Consider the following 14,785-nt stretch of genomic DNA (forward strand, 5'->3'; position numbering starts at 1 on the left):
GCTGTGAACTGATCCAACCATTCTGGCTGGTAATTTGGAATCATGCTCAAAGGGCTATAAAAGAATGCCTACCCTTTGATCCAGCCATACCATTGCTGGGTTTGTACCCCAAAGAGATCATAGATAAACAGACTTGTACGAAAATATTCATAGCTGTGCTTTTTGTGGTGGCAACAAATTGGAAAATGAGGGTATGTCTTCAATTGGGGAATGGCTGAACAAACTGTGGTATATGCGGGTGATGGAATACTATTGTGCTAAAAGGAATAATAAACTGGAGAAGTTCCAGGCGAACTGGAGAGACCTCCGGGAACTGATGCAGAGGGAAAGGAGCAGAGCCAGAAGAACTCTATACACAGAGACTGACATTCTGTGGTAAAATCGAATGTAATGGACCTCTGTACCAGCAGCAATACAATGACCCAAGACAATTCTGAGGGATTTATGGTAAAGATGCTACCCACATTCAGAGGAAGGACTGCAGGAGAGGAAACATATAAGAACAACAACTGCTTGAACGCATGGGTCGGGGTGGACATGATTGGGGGTGTGGACTCGAAACTACCACACCAAGGCAACTACCAACAATTTGGAAATTAGTCTTGATTAAGGACACATGACAAAACTAGTGGAAATGCGCATCGGCCATGGGTAGGGGGGGCACGGGGGGGGGTTGAAGGGGAAAGGAGGAGCATGAATCATGTAACCATGTTATAAATGAATATTAATAAATGTTAAAAAAATAAAGATTTCTAAACTCCTTACCTTTTGGACTTTCCCCTTTCTTTGAGATAATTAGCAACTTGATATATGTTACACATGGGCAATTATCAAAACAAATTTCCACATAAGTCATGTGAGTGCATGACCAATTCAATATTTGCCTTCTCTAATATGGTCATACAAACTAAAAAATTAGAAAGCAAACAAATTAAAATCCCCAGATTACCTGACTGATTTTGGAGAATCATATTATTTAATTTCCAAATAAATTTTGATTTGCCTATACATGTACCCTTACTAATTTTCTTTTTGCATTTTGATCCAAAAAGGTTGTATTCATTATATCTGCTCTTTTGCATTTGTTTGCCATGATTCTCTGCCCTAGTACATGGTCAATCTTTGTGAATGTGCCATGTGCAGCTGAAAAGAAGGTGTATTCCTTTTTGTCCCTATTTATTTTTCTCCACATATCTTTTAACTTTATTTTTTCTAGGATTTCAATCACCTCTCTTACTTCTTTCTTATTTATTTTTTTTGGTTTGACATTTCTAGATCTGATAGAAGAAGATTCAGATCCCCTACTAATATAATTTTACTTTCTATTTCCTCCTTGAGGTCTACCTGTTTCTCCTTTAGAAATGTGGATGCTATACCATTTGGGACATACATATTGAGTAAAGATATTTCCTCATTGTCTATACTGCCTTTTATGAGGATGTATTTACCTTTCCTATCCCTTTTAATCAGATCTAATTTTACTTTGACTTTGTCAGGTATCATGATTACAACTCCTGCCTTCTTTTTTCTCAGTTGAAGCCCAATAGATTTTGTTCCATTCTTTTACCTTTACCTCGTGTATGTCTACCTGCCTCATGTGTGTTTCTTGTAGAAAATATATGGTAGGAATTTTGTTTCTAATCCACTGTGCTATTTGCTTCCATTTTATTGGTGCTTCATCCCATTTACATTCAGAGTTATGATTGTCATCTATGTACTCCCCAACATTTTGAAATCATCTTTTAATTCTGCCCTTTCCATTTTCTCTATTACCTTTTTTAAAACCAGTGGTTTGCTTTTAATCAGTCCTCCTAATTCCCAAACTTAATTTACTTCCTTTTCTGCCCCTTCCCTTTTTCTTCCCCTATTATTATTTTTTAGGCTCTTTTAAATTCCCTCCCCCTTCTCTTTCCCACCCTTTTTTACTCCCTGCCCCACTCCCCTTCTGACTTTCCCTGTAGGGTAAGATAGAATTCAGTACCCCAATAGATCTAGCTGCTCTTCCCTCTGAGACTTGATTCCCCTGAGAGTAAGGTTTAGGTATTATGTATTAAGGCTCTCTTCCTCTTGTTCTTATAATATTATTCTTCCCCTCCCTTTCTCTTGGGCTTCTTTGTGTGGTATAGATTATCCTGTTTTTCTTATTCATGCAAGTTTCTCTTGGGACCATCTCCTATTCCCCTGCCCCCTTTTTCTTCTTTGCGTATTATCTTAGACCACTTAGTACACTAACATTTCCCTATGTATAATTCTTCTAATTACTCTAATAGTGAAAACAATTTTTGAGAATTACAAATAACATTTTTCCATATAGGAATATAAGTTATTTGATATTATTGAAGCACTTAAAAATAAATTAATTTTTTTTCTTTCACCTCTATTTCTTATTTACTTTTTCATGTTTCACTTGATTTTTGTGTTTGGATATTAAAGTTTCCAGTTAGTTCTGTTCTTTTCTTTACAAATACTTGGAAATCTTCTATTTTGTTGAATACCTATACTTTCCCGTAAAAGTATATAGTATGTTTTGATGGGTTGGTGATACTTGGTTATAGAGCCAATTCTCTTGCCTTTCTGAATATTATATTCCAAGCCTTGTGGTCTTTTAGCATGGAGACTGCCAGATGCTGTGTAATCCTGATTCGTGTTCCTTGATATCTGAATTGTCTCTGGCTTCTTGTAGAATTTTCTCCTTGGCTTGGAAACTCTTGAATTTGGCTATTATATTCCTGGGGGTTGCCTTTTGGGGATTTAATGTAGAAGGTGATCTATGGATTCTTTCAATGTCCATTTTGCCCTCTTGTTCAAGGACATCAGGGCAGTTTTCTTAGATAATTTCTTGTAGTATGATGACAAGATTCCCTTTTGTCTCTGATTTTTCAGTAAGACCAATGATTCTCAAAATTTTTCTTCTTGACCTATCATCTAGTCAGTGAAATATTTCATGTTTTCTCCTATTTTGTCAGTCTTTTGACTTTGCTTTATTAATTCTTTCTGTCTTGTGAGATCATTGGCTTCTACTAGTCCAATTATACTCTTTAGAGACTCATTTTCTGCTACAATATTTTGATTTTCCTTTGCAGTCACATCTATCCTACTCTTCAAGGCTTCCAGCTGGTCATGCCTGGTATTAAATTTGCTTATCATTTCATTTGATTTCTGAACCTCAATTTCTAATTATGAAATTCTGCCTTTTAAACTGTTATTTTCTTTTTTTGAACTATTCCCCAATTGTCAAATCTCTCCATCTTTTTCATGATCTCAGATTAGAACTCTTCAAGAGCTTAGCTTGTGACAAATTTTCCTTTCTTGGGGAGGGTTTGGATGTGTTTACTTGTCTGTCCTCCCCTGCTGTCTCCTCTGTGCTCTGGATTATTTCTATGTAAAAAATTATCTAGAGTCAGTGCTTTTCTCTTGTTTCTTTTGGAATGTTGTTATTTCTTGAGCATTGTGAGCCATTGTTATGCTGGTTTTTGCTTCTTTCAGAAGTCTGAATGAAGAGGGCAGGCTTTCTGTGTATGGAGCTATGGAGCAGTTTTTACATGAGGCTACTTTTTGAGTCCAGGTGTCTGCTGTGTGCCTCCTAAGCCCCACTCCCCTCTCCATGCCCAAGGTGCACACTCTTTGGTCTCCAGGGGTTTCAAGGCTAGCTGCTCTCAGGGGTGCTTTAATTAGCTCCAAAGAACTTAGAGATTGTTACACACTGCTCTAATTCTAGTGTGCTGGCTATGACTCTGGCACCATTGGACGAGTGGAGGAGAGTTGATTAGTTTTTGTTTTGGTGGGAGCCAATTCACCCCTTTATAGGATGGAAATGCCCAAATTCCATGTACCTTCGATGCTGTGCTCTATTGTGGAATCCCTTCATTCATCTGAACTTGTTTTTGTTGTTGTGGTTGTGGTTGTGGTTGTGGTTGTTGTTCTGTTGAGGTATCATATAGTTTCAGTGGTGGGGAGAGTAAGAATTCTCCAACTCTTCTGAAGCCATCTTAACCCAGAAGTTCTATTTGTGCTTTTTTCTAACCAAGTGCATTCTTGTCATCTTAGGGTACTTTGATGACCTGACAAGAAGGTCTTTTAATATCAACTAAATAACAATGAGAAACTTCCATTCCAGTATTTTCTCTGAATGCTATGCCACTCTCCCATTACTTTACTCTCCAGTTCTCTTCACTTTTACATTTCAAAATGTGTTTTCTTCATGACTTCCAATCTGGTTGTTTTTTAAGCAGCTCCTTTATACTTTTATGTTTCCTTTCCTGTATAACAAACAGCTACTTCCCCTCCCCCATACATTTCTTTCATTACTGATTATGATTTTTGCTTTACTTCCCCCCTCCCCACCCCACCAGTTCTTGAAATGTATTTTTTTTTAATTTTTTTCTACCATTTTTCCAGAGACTATTATGACTGTGTTACCAGCTCTCCCATTAGGGTCACTTACACATACTTACAAGTCCAGAAGTTGCCTGCTCTTCCCACTGCATCCTGGGCACTTGAGGCTGATGCAGAGTTGCCTGCCTTCCCTTTATTGTGACACTGTCTTCAATATATTGCAAAGTCCCTTTCTTTATCTCAAAACTTACCCATGCTTCTCTTTAGGAGCAGGAGGTACTGTGTCCTTATTTTCTGCATATAAAGTACTTTTCCTGATGGTATATCATTCTTTTTTTAAAATCATTTTTATTTTTTAGAAAAGTTATCATCGTTACATGATTCATGTTCTTACTTTCCCATTCACCCCCCTGACCTCCTTCCCTCCCCCGTAGCTGATGCACATTTCACCTGCTTTTAACATGTGTCATCAATCAAGACATATTTCCAAATTCTTGATAGTTGCATTGGTGTGGTAGTTTCGGGTCTACATCTCTAATCATGTCCACCTCAACCCATGTGTTCAAGCAGTTGCTTTTCTTCTGTGTTTCCTCTCCTGTAGTTCTTCCTCTGAATGTGGGTAGGTTTCTATTCCATAAGTCCCTCAGAATTGTTCTGGGTCATTGCATTGCTACTAGTACAGAAGTCCATTATATTTTATTTTACCACAGTGTATCGATCTCTGTGTACAATGTACTTTTGACTCAGCTTCTTTTACTCTGCATCAATTCCTGGAGGTCTTTCCAGGTCACATGGAATTCCTCCAGTTTATTATAGTAGTCCATCACCAGTATGTACCACAGTTTGTTCAGCCATTCCCCAATAGAAAAGCATACCCTTGTTTTCCAGTTTTTTGCCACCCCAATAATTGTGCCTATAAATATTTTTATACAAGTCTGTTTATCTATGATCTCTTTGAGGTACAGACCCAACAATGGTATGGCTGAATCAAAGGGCAGGCAATCTTTTATAGTCCTTTGAGCATAGTTCCAAATTGACAGCCAGAATGGTTGGATCAGTTCACAACTCCACAAACAATGCTTTAATGTCCCAGTTTTGCCACATCCCCTTAAGCATTCATTACTCTTCCCTTCTTTTATTTTAGCCAATCTGCTAGGTGTGAGGTGATATCTCAGAGTTGTTTTGATTTGCATTTCTCTAATTATTAGAGATTTAAAGCACTTTCTCATGTGCTTATTGATAGTTTTGATTTCTTTATCTGAAAATTGCCTATTCATGTCCCTTGCCCATTTACCAATTGGGGAATGGCTTCATTTTTTTTTATACAATTGATGTAACTCCTTGTATATTTGAGTAATTAGATCCCTGTCGAAGTTTTTTTTTTTTTATAAATATTTTTTCAACTTTTTCTTTCCCTTCTGATTTTGGTTGCATTGTTTTTGTTTTTACAAAAGGTTTTTAATTTAGTATAATCAATCATCCCATTCACATTCAGAGTAAAAATTATCAGTTGTGTTTTCCCCAACATTTTGGTATCCTCTCTTAGTTCTACCCCTTCTTCTTAGGCCATTTCCTTTTAAACCAGAGATTTGTTTTAAATCAGTAACCCTTGTTTCCTCCCTTGATTTACTACCCTTTCTACCCCCTCCCTTTTTGTTCCCCTCTTTTTATTTTTAAGGCCTAATGAATTCCCTCTCCCTTTTCCTCCCCTCCCTTTTTTGACCTCCCCACTTATCTGCTCCCCTTGGTTTATCCCTTCTGACTTTCTCAGTAGGGTTAGATAGAGTTCTATATCTCAATGGATATAGCTATTCTTCCCTCTCAGGGTTAATTCCACTCAGAGTAAGGTTTACATATTACCTCTTAATACTCTCTTCTTTTCCTTGTAATAGTATTCAAACCCTCCCCTTCCCATGCCCTCTTTGTATTTTTCTTATTCATTCAAGTTTCTCTTGGTTACCTCTGCTATTCATCCCCCTCTTTCCCACCCACCCCCTTATCATCTTAGACCATTTAGTACTCCAACCACTCCTTGTGAATAATTCTTCTAATTACTGTAATAGTGGACTTAAAGGGTCCCAAACTTGCTCTAAGTCTTTTGAGCTGGCTTTGGCACTGTATAGGTGTGGGGGGGTCGAGGCTTCCTCAGCTCACTTTTTATTGAGAGCTGTTTCACCCCCTTATAGCATGGAAATGCCCTGAACCCGTGCACCTTCAATGCTGTGCCCTGTTTTGCGGTCCCTTCATTCGTCTGGATTTCTTTTTATGTCTTCTTGAGGAGTCTTATATGCGTGGGTTAGGAGAGGTTAAGCAGTTGCTTTTTACTCTGCTGCCATCTTAACCCAGGCAATGGTATATCATTCTTAAATTCTTTCTTGATTCAATATCCAAAGCATATCTTGAGTACACTTTGATAACATCTTTATTACCTTTTTTAATCTTTAAATGAGAAGCTCCTGATAAATGATTGACCCAATCCTCCTCTTGCCACATATTATTGCACATTGCACAATATTATTCTCTAGTCTAACACTCCAAGACAGTGATGGACACACTTTTTAAAGAGGGTGCCAAAGGAAAGGAAATACGCATCTTTCAGTCTGTTTCTAAGGCAACTCTTTCCAAGTTTCATTGTATTGTATAATACTATTTGTATTTGTTCAGATTAGGAATAATGTTACGTGGCCAGATAGAACCTTTCTGGGCGCCAGATCTGTTCCGCAGGCTGTAGTTTGCCCATCACTGCTCTTAGGGATACAAAAGTTACTGAGACAGTCTATTCCATCCCCCACCCCAAGGATACCTAGTAATCTCAATCCCCATCAAAATCAAGTAAGACACTTGACAGAATCAGTAGCTAGCTCTACCTTCACATCTGATCCAGAAGGGGTTTAGGTGGTAGCTAGAGGTGTGCTCCTTGGGAGACTGCTATCTAATCAGTAAAGTCGTGATAGAGTTAATGCAGCCATGTAGTACAGTGAATAGAATTATAGGCCTGAAGTCTCATCTTCATGAATTCAAGTCTGGCCTCAGACACTTACTAGCTCTGTTTCCCTGAACAAATCTGAGGTTCCTCATCTATAAAATAAACTGAAGAAGGAAATATCAAGCCATTGCAGAATCTTTGTCAAGAATATCCTAAGTGAGATTGAAAGTTGGAAATCATTGAAATGATTGAACTTAGCCAGTGGTAATTCCTACTCTACCACATTCCTGTTCTTTGTGTAAATGGAATTAGCTTACCCCCCCCCCCATTCATAGTTAAAATTCTAGCCACCAGAGATAATGTCATTCCCACCTCCCTTAGTGGGGAGGCGAGATGAGTTACCCACACGTGACAATAAGTAACAAATCAAGAACAAGGGACTGCCCTTTGGGCAGTCCAAAACAGTGTTGAGGCTACCATTTGTCCACTTGAATTAGAGGTGGACCTCCAGGAAGTGAAGAAAGACTCTGTCCTTCAAATATGATGGCATCTTCCTGTTGAGGGCAGTTCGAGCTTTGAACTTAGTGCTGAAGGATCACTGCTGAGACCTCAGGCAGCTTCCCTTTGGAATTGTCATGTGGGTAAGTTAGCCTGACTTCCTTTTGCCTACCTTGGTGTTTCTAGAGTCTCTACCTCAGGGAGGCTTCTTTGCCTCTCTAATTGCTAAGGCCTCGTGGCTAATAGCCTAGTTTGATTAATCTCTTAACTCTCACCCGTTCCGGACCTCTGCTGGTCCAGACCAGAGTTTTTCTCTCTCTCTTTACCTACCTTCAACTTTCCTAATTGTAAACAAACTTCTATAAAAGCCATCCTGACTTGTGTCTATTTTAATTATGGAATCAATGTAGATATGATTGATTTCTGGAGACCACACCTTAAATATATATATATATATAATTATATATATGTATATATATATACATATATATCCAATTCGTTATCACCTTATTTGACTTATTTTTGGTAAAGATACTGGAGTATTTGCCATTTACTTCTCTCATTCATTTTATAAATGAGGAAACTGAGGCAAACTGGGTTAAATGACAGTGTCACAGAGCTAGGAAATATAAGAGGCCAGATTTTAACTTAGGGATGTAAGTCTGCTTGACTTAGGGTCCAGTATTCTATCCACTGTGTCATCTAGCCACCCAATACATTCATTAATTACCTAGTAATTGCCATAATATGTGCATATAAAAAGATACAAAACACAAATAACTGCCCTGAAGAATTTTACAATCAAATGGATCGAAAATAGTGTTTTCTACTTAATGTGTAAGGGAGTAGCTCACTTACTAGGAGGTCCAGGAGAAGAAATCTTCTGGGACACGAATCCCCTTCATGAGATTTGGGAGTCAGCAGCTCAACCTCAAGAGTTAGGACACTCAGTTTATCTGAACTACAATAATGGAGAAGAAGCTAATATTTCTAGCACAGAGAGAAGTAGATTGAGTTTAACTTTCATTAAATTTGATATATGAGAAAAGCAATTCTTTCACAGGGGCCCCTCAGGGCCAAGGGATGGACTTATCCTTGGTGAATTAAAAAGTATGATGGGAAAATATTCTGGGCCAAGGATATCCCTGAAAATATATCATTCAATATTGTACTACTTTGTTCTGTATGCATGTTCTTTGTTAATGTTAGTGAGCATTATCATTTGCAGAGGGTAGTGGTCAGTGGAGGGCTACAAAAGGAAGAAAATTATTTGTTTATATTCACTGCAGAATAAGAAGGGCTGAGCAGGTGGGTGTGTGCACACATGTATACCCATACACATTCATGGGTTTTGCAGACATACATGTATGTGTGAACATTCATATACACACATGAGTAGTTATGCCTATACATGCATGCACATGCATAACACATGTGTATGTGTGTATATATAAATGTATATCATATATAATTTAAAAGTAAATATAAATATATTTAAAAATAAATATAAATCTCTAAAGATATATAAATAAAAGTAATATAAATATGTTAATATATTTATTTGTCAATTGAAATGTGTAAACAGTTATATTCTATATACTTACTTATACTTATTTTCATATATAGATACATGTTTATATTATATCTATATATTTATAATTAATAAATTATAAGATATATTTATACATATCTCAATCTGAATAAGCCAATAATGAGATCTCTAGTCGCAGGTTCAAAATATAATGATTCCTTCAGAAGTATGCCAATATAATAGTGAGATTTGTGGAAGGTATTTCAGGTCTGTTAATAATAACAGATTTTCCATTTTACAAACTGAATTATTTCTTTTTGAAGAGGAAAGTTATACTTTTGCTTTTTAAAAATATATTGCTATTTTTAAACTTTTCTCAGTCAGCTTTTTATTACTGATGCAACTAGAACTAAGTAGTTTGTATTTTTCTAGGTTTTAGTTTTCCCCCTATTTTCTGTTTAGGCCCCAAAATAATATCTAGTATTTTGTTACTTAGGAAATTTCCATCTTGAAATGATGACCCACATTCTTTTCAAAGAATCTAATGTGGCTTCTGCAATTTACAATGCCATTAAGGAAATGCATGCTCAGAGAAACTAATGCATATTAGGTCAAAATTTCATCAAAAAGTGGTAATACCAATTTTCTAGAAGCAATGTTTTAAAAAGTCTCATTAGCTTGAATCCAGTGAAGCATTTTAAATGTTAGGGTTTGCTCAGGAGCACCAATGGGGAAAACAGTAAGGATCTCAGTACGCCAAATGTGGTTAAAGTGTCCCCTACTGCCTTGCCATTTTCTTGTACTCATTGGAAAACATATTTTCCTTTAGGTATCTAAAGATCATTATTGTGATGAAATTATAAAATCCACAGGTGAAACAATGCATGTATTACTTGACTCTGAAAGAGACAGATTCCAGTAGCACAAGATAGTGACTATTGTGGCCAGAACTTTGCAGAAACAATTATGCATTCCTGGCTCTCCTGCACCTGTAGTAGCACAGGTTTCAAACCCATTAACTAGACATGTATCCAGAATCAAAAAAAGCTTTGACAGTTTAAGACATGACAATATGAGAGCCAAAGTTCATTTTCATGTTGCTACATAAAAGAAACCATGGATTGGCCACTAACTATAAAGATCTTTTTCCCTCCAAGCCATGGCTAAGAGAATTTTAAAAATTATGTTCAAAAACAAAAGAAAGTAAGGCCAGCATATTATAAGGCAGTGTGTTCAAAGAGGGCCACTAAATCATACATAAGAATGTTTGTGGTCTGCATATTGACTTAGAATGCTACCTGAGACTACTATCAATTTTATTGTATTTTTTTGTTCAATATTTCCCAATTACAAAGTAATCTTCCACACATCAAAGGATGTTTGTAGACTGTAGGTCACATATTTGACATTTCTGGTTTAAGGTAAAAAAGTGTGATAATTAGATTAAATCTACACTGCCCATCTTTAGTTTTAATCACCAAAGGTGAGAGCTCCTCCAATTATGGGAGGTCCATAACCCACGTGTGCTAGAGTGGATGGCGAATCAGAATCAACTGACCACCCCCTAGGCATCCTAAAAGTGATTGGACATGAAAACTAGAGGAAGGCACAGGAAGTGACACATAAATTACCCCTTTAAAAGAGGGAGTTGAGTGAGTGAGAGGAGCTTCTGGTCAAGAGGGCAGCTGTTGAAGGAGCTCTTCTGGTATATGGAGGAGTACTGTTTGGAACACTGAGACCTTGATGAGACTGCTTTCAATATCTTCTTTAGAAGTCCACACGGTGAGTTTAAAGACTGAATCTTGCTGAATTTCTCTTAAGGAACTTCCCTTTAATAGACTTCATTCACCTCTGGGCCTCTGACTCTTGGCTGAGGGTTAATTAGATCTACCTGGATTAATTAGAAGAGCGCAGTAATTTACCTACGTTGTTAGATTCTTATTTCCTTATTTCCTTATTTCCTCTCTCTCTTCTCAATTGTAAATAAACTTTCATGAAAGTCAATTTTGACTTGAGATTATTCTTAATTGAGGATTGATAATTGGTCAATTCTCTGGCAACCATATTTTAATATATTGAACCCAGAAAACTCCCTTTTCCCCCTTATAGAAGTCAACCTCACAGGCTAGAAAACCTTCAAACAAAACCTGGCTTTGTGACTCTTAGGAAATCGCTTAACTTCTTTAAGCTCCAGGCAGCTTTGGAAGACAATACATTTGCAGTAGAAATGCTGATCTATAATCTATACAGGAGGAGGGACTTTTTGTTCAAGTATATTCTTATTATAATAAAAATATGAAGGTTCAGGGGTTTAAAAAAGATGTTGAATTTGGAATCATCAAGACAGAAATGGAGACAAAAAGACAGAGAGAGAGAAAGAGAGAGAGAGAGAGAGAGAGAGAGAGAGAGAGAGAGAGATGGATGGATAGATAGAGACAGAGATAAATGATAAAAAGATAAATAGATGGGTAGATAGAGAAATATAGATAGATAGATAGATAGATAGATAGATAGATAGATAGATAGATATGTCTACCTGTATCTCTGTTCTCCACCATGATCTCTCTATCTGTTTTTAGATATATAGTTTTAAAGACAGATCCCAAGTCAGATACATAGTATATAAGGCATCTGATTTGAAATGTATTTAAATTCATATAGTTAGATAGATCCATATATCTATCCCTATACCTATATGTGTACATAAAACCATATAAAATATTTATAAAAGAAACATAATAGTAACCTTTGTAGTTTACTGACCTATAATACATTTATCTAAATACATGACAAACAGAAATCAAGGTAATTATGCAGGTTATAGTAGACAAGACAATATACACATTGTATGGATGCTGCCCTTAGGAATAAGATATCTCAGCATAACTAAAATAACAAGTCTTCCATTTCACACAGGGATACATTCTCCAGAGTTTTGGGGAAGACAAACTCATCAGCAACAAGTTAGGGCTAAAATTTCCCCTATGCCTTTGCCTTTCAAATTCTATCTCTTTCTCTTGAAATTTCTCCCTGAAGATCTGAAACCATTAAGTCCTCTCTCAAAGTAGATAAGGAAAAAATGACTCTAACTCAAAATACCTTAGGAAGTTATGCATCATTGTTTCATCCTACTATGTACCAATAAGAAGCATTTAATGCAAGTTATCCACACTTGAATCTAGGGCTGAATTCTTATAATTTAGTTATAATTTGCCACTTAACACTATCCATACATTTGGTGATGGATATGATATGCTTATTCTCTTAGTGGTTGATTTAAAAATAAATAGAATTTCATTTTATCACTCCGAGATAGAGAACAGAGCTCTTTGAGAGGAAAGAAAACCAGGTATAACAGCAGGACAGAGCAGGGGGACACTACTGCTAGACAGCTTGGTGAAAACACTCCATCTAGTTCCCTCTATTTCTTTCTCTCCTTCTCTCTTCCTCTCTCTGTCTTTCAGCCTCAGGGCACATTAAGCACTACAGACTAATCCAGGCTTAATCCCATCAATTGGAAAGACAAGAAGTCTTCTGAGGGCAGGGAAACTCAACACCCCTCCCACATAGAATGCAGAGAAAGTAACTACAAACTTCCATTGCCAGATGAGGGGAGATCTTTCATCAAAGTTCATTAAATTCATTTGTTTAAACTAGCAGAACAGAGAAGGGAAAACATATGAGTAAACAAGAGGAAAAGAGAAAAGAAATTACAACTGACTGCTTCTTTCCAGGAAGCAAAAAAAAAGAGCAAATGAAATAGAAAAAGATCAGGAAGCTCTAGCAAATTGAACACAGGCTTTGGAAGATCTCAAAATTCAATTAACTCACATACTTCAAGAACTCAAAAAACAATCAAGAGAGGTTGAAGACAATTGACACTAAGATAGAAGGTAAAAAGTGTAAAATTGGGATTTTTAATTGTAACAAAAATGGCAACCACACGGATGAAATTCAAACTCTCAATTTTCTAGATAGCCTAAGAAGAAGCCATGTGCCTCTGGGACCCAGAGTCTCAGAAATTATCTTTTTCCTCGCCCAGTCCTCTCCCAATTTTCCCCAATCTAAAGGCTGCTTTACTGGGAAGAGAGACAATGGCTTTAATTGCCGCTGGGCTGCAAATTATTTTGCTCAATACCTGGGGCCTGGTGGCCCCCTGCCAGAGCCCAGCCAGTATCGTCTCCCAGCTGATCTCCTGACTCCTGACCTGATCTCCATTCTTGCCTCTTCCTGTCGCACCTCGAGCCTGCCAGAGTCCCAGTGCCTGTGATCTCTGCCACTTTTCCTGACTCACCAGTGCAGACCATTTCTGTGAATCCCCCCTGCCCTGACTTGCTGAAGGCAAGTATTCCCCTTTCTCTCTACTCTCTTATAGGGGACTTTTAACCTGAAAGGCATTCTAGCCCTCCACTTCTTTTTCTAAAGACCTAATTTTGGCACCCCCCACCCCCACAAGCTCTCCACGTGGGTATTTTTCTACAAAACTGACCTAAGCCTTTCTCTAACACCAAGCCCACGTGGACCTAGTGTCTGAACCTTGAACTAGCATTTTCCCTTAATCAGGCTGCATGGCCTATTCACCCCATACCTGCTCAGAACTTTGAACTGAGAGCAAAGATTGATAATAAAAAACCTTTCAGAACTGAATGACTTTTAAAGAGACTATATCTTACTGTATTTTGCTAATTAGTTTTGTGAATTAATCCTGCTTATTTCATTGATTTTCCTATTGCACTGAATCATTTTAAATTAATGAAGTTTGTGGCTGCTAGATTAATTCTGTTTATGATTTTATTGTAACTCCCAAATAATGAGAAAAATCTATTAGAACTGGTAAGAGGTTTTGACCAGCTTGTTAATCTGATACTCACATTATATTTCCCACACATTTTTAAAGTTGTAAATTGCTTTATGTATACTGGATTTATAGAGCACATGTCTTTTAAAATTTATTCTGTCTTGGTAATTGTATAGAATCTGGGAAGTTTCCATGCCTTGAGAATTAACTTGTAAATTTACAAGAGGTCTTTTGACTTTTACTTTAGGTCCTACAGAATTGTTGTCTTAAAGGATAAACTTTTATATATTTTATTATAAGAGAAATTATTGCCTTAAATGGGTAGAAGCAAAAATTTCCTACCTGGGATTTTTTTTTAAAACAGGAAGCCAAGGAGCTCCTGTATATTCTTATCTGAGGATAATTTAGACCAGAAGGTTTCTTTTTATAAATATCAGATTTTGCTATGGAAGCAATAACAGAATTTGTTGAGAAACTCTAAGCCAAGGTTTACAAGTTGTAACAAGTATATGATTTTTAAACATCATTGTTTATTGTTTTAAAATGTGCTATTGGAAATTATGGTGCTCTATTTGAATGTGCATTGTGAATCTGCTATTTGTAAGATCCATTTTCTCTCACAGAAAATCTCATTTTTAGGTAACAAAACCCTTCTAGTTCTAATATATATATTAGAACTAGAAGGGTTTTGTTATAT

This window comes from Gracilinanus agilis, chromosome 6 (genome assembly GCF_016433145.1).
Source record: "Gracilinanus agilis isolate LMUSP501 chromosome 6, AgileGrace, whole genome shotgun sequence".
Lineage (NCBI taxonomy): Eukaryota > Metazoa > Chordata > Mammalia > Didelphimorphia > Didelphidae > Gracilinanus > Gracilinanus agilis.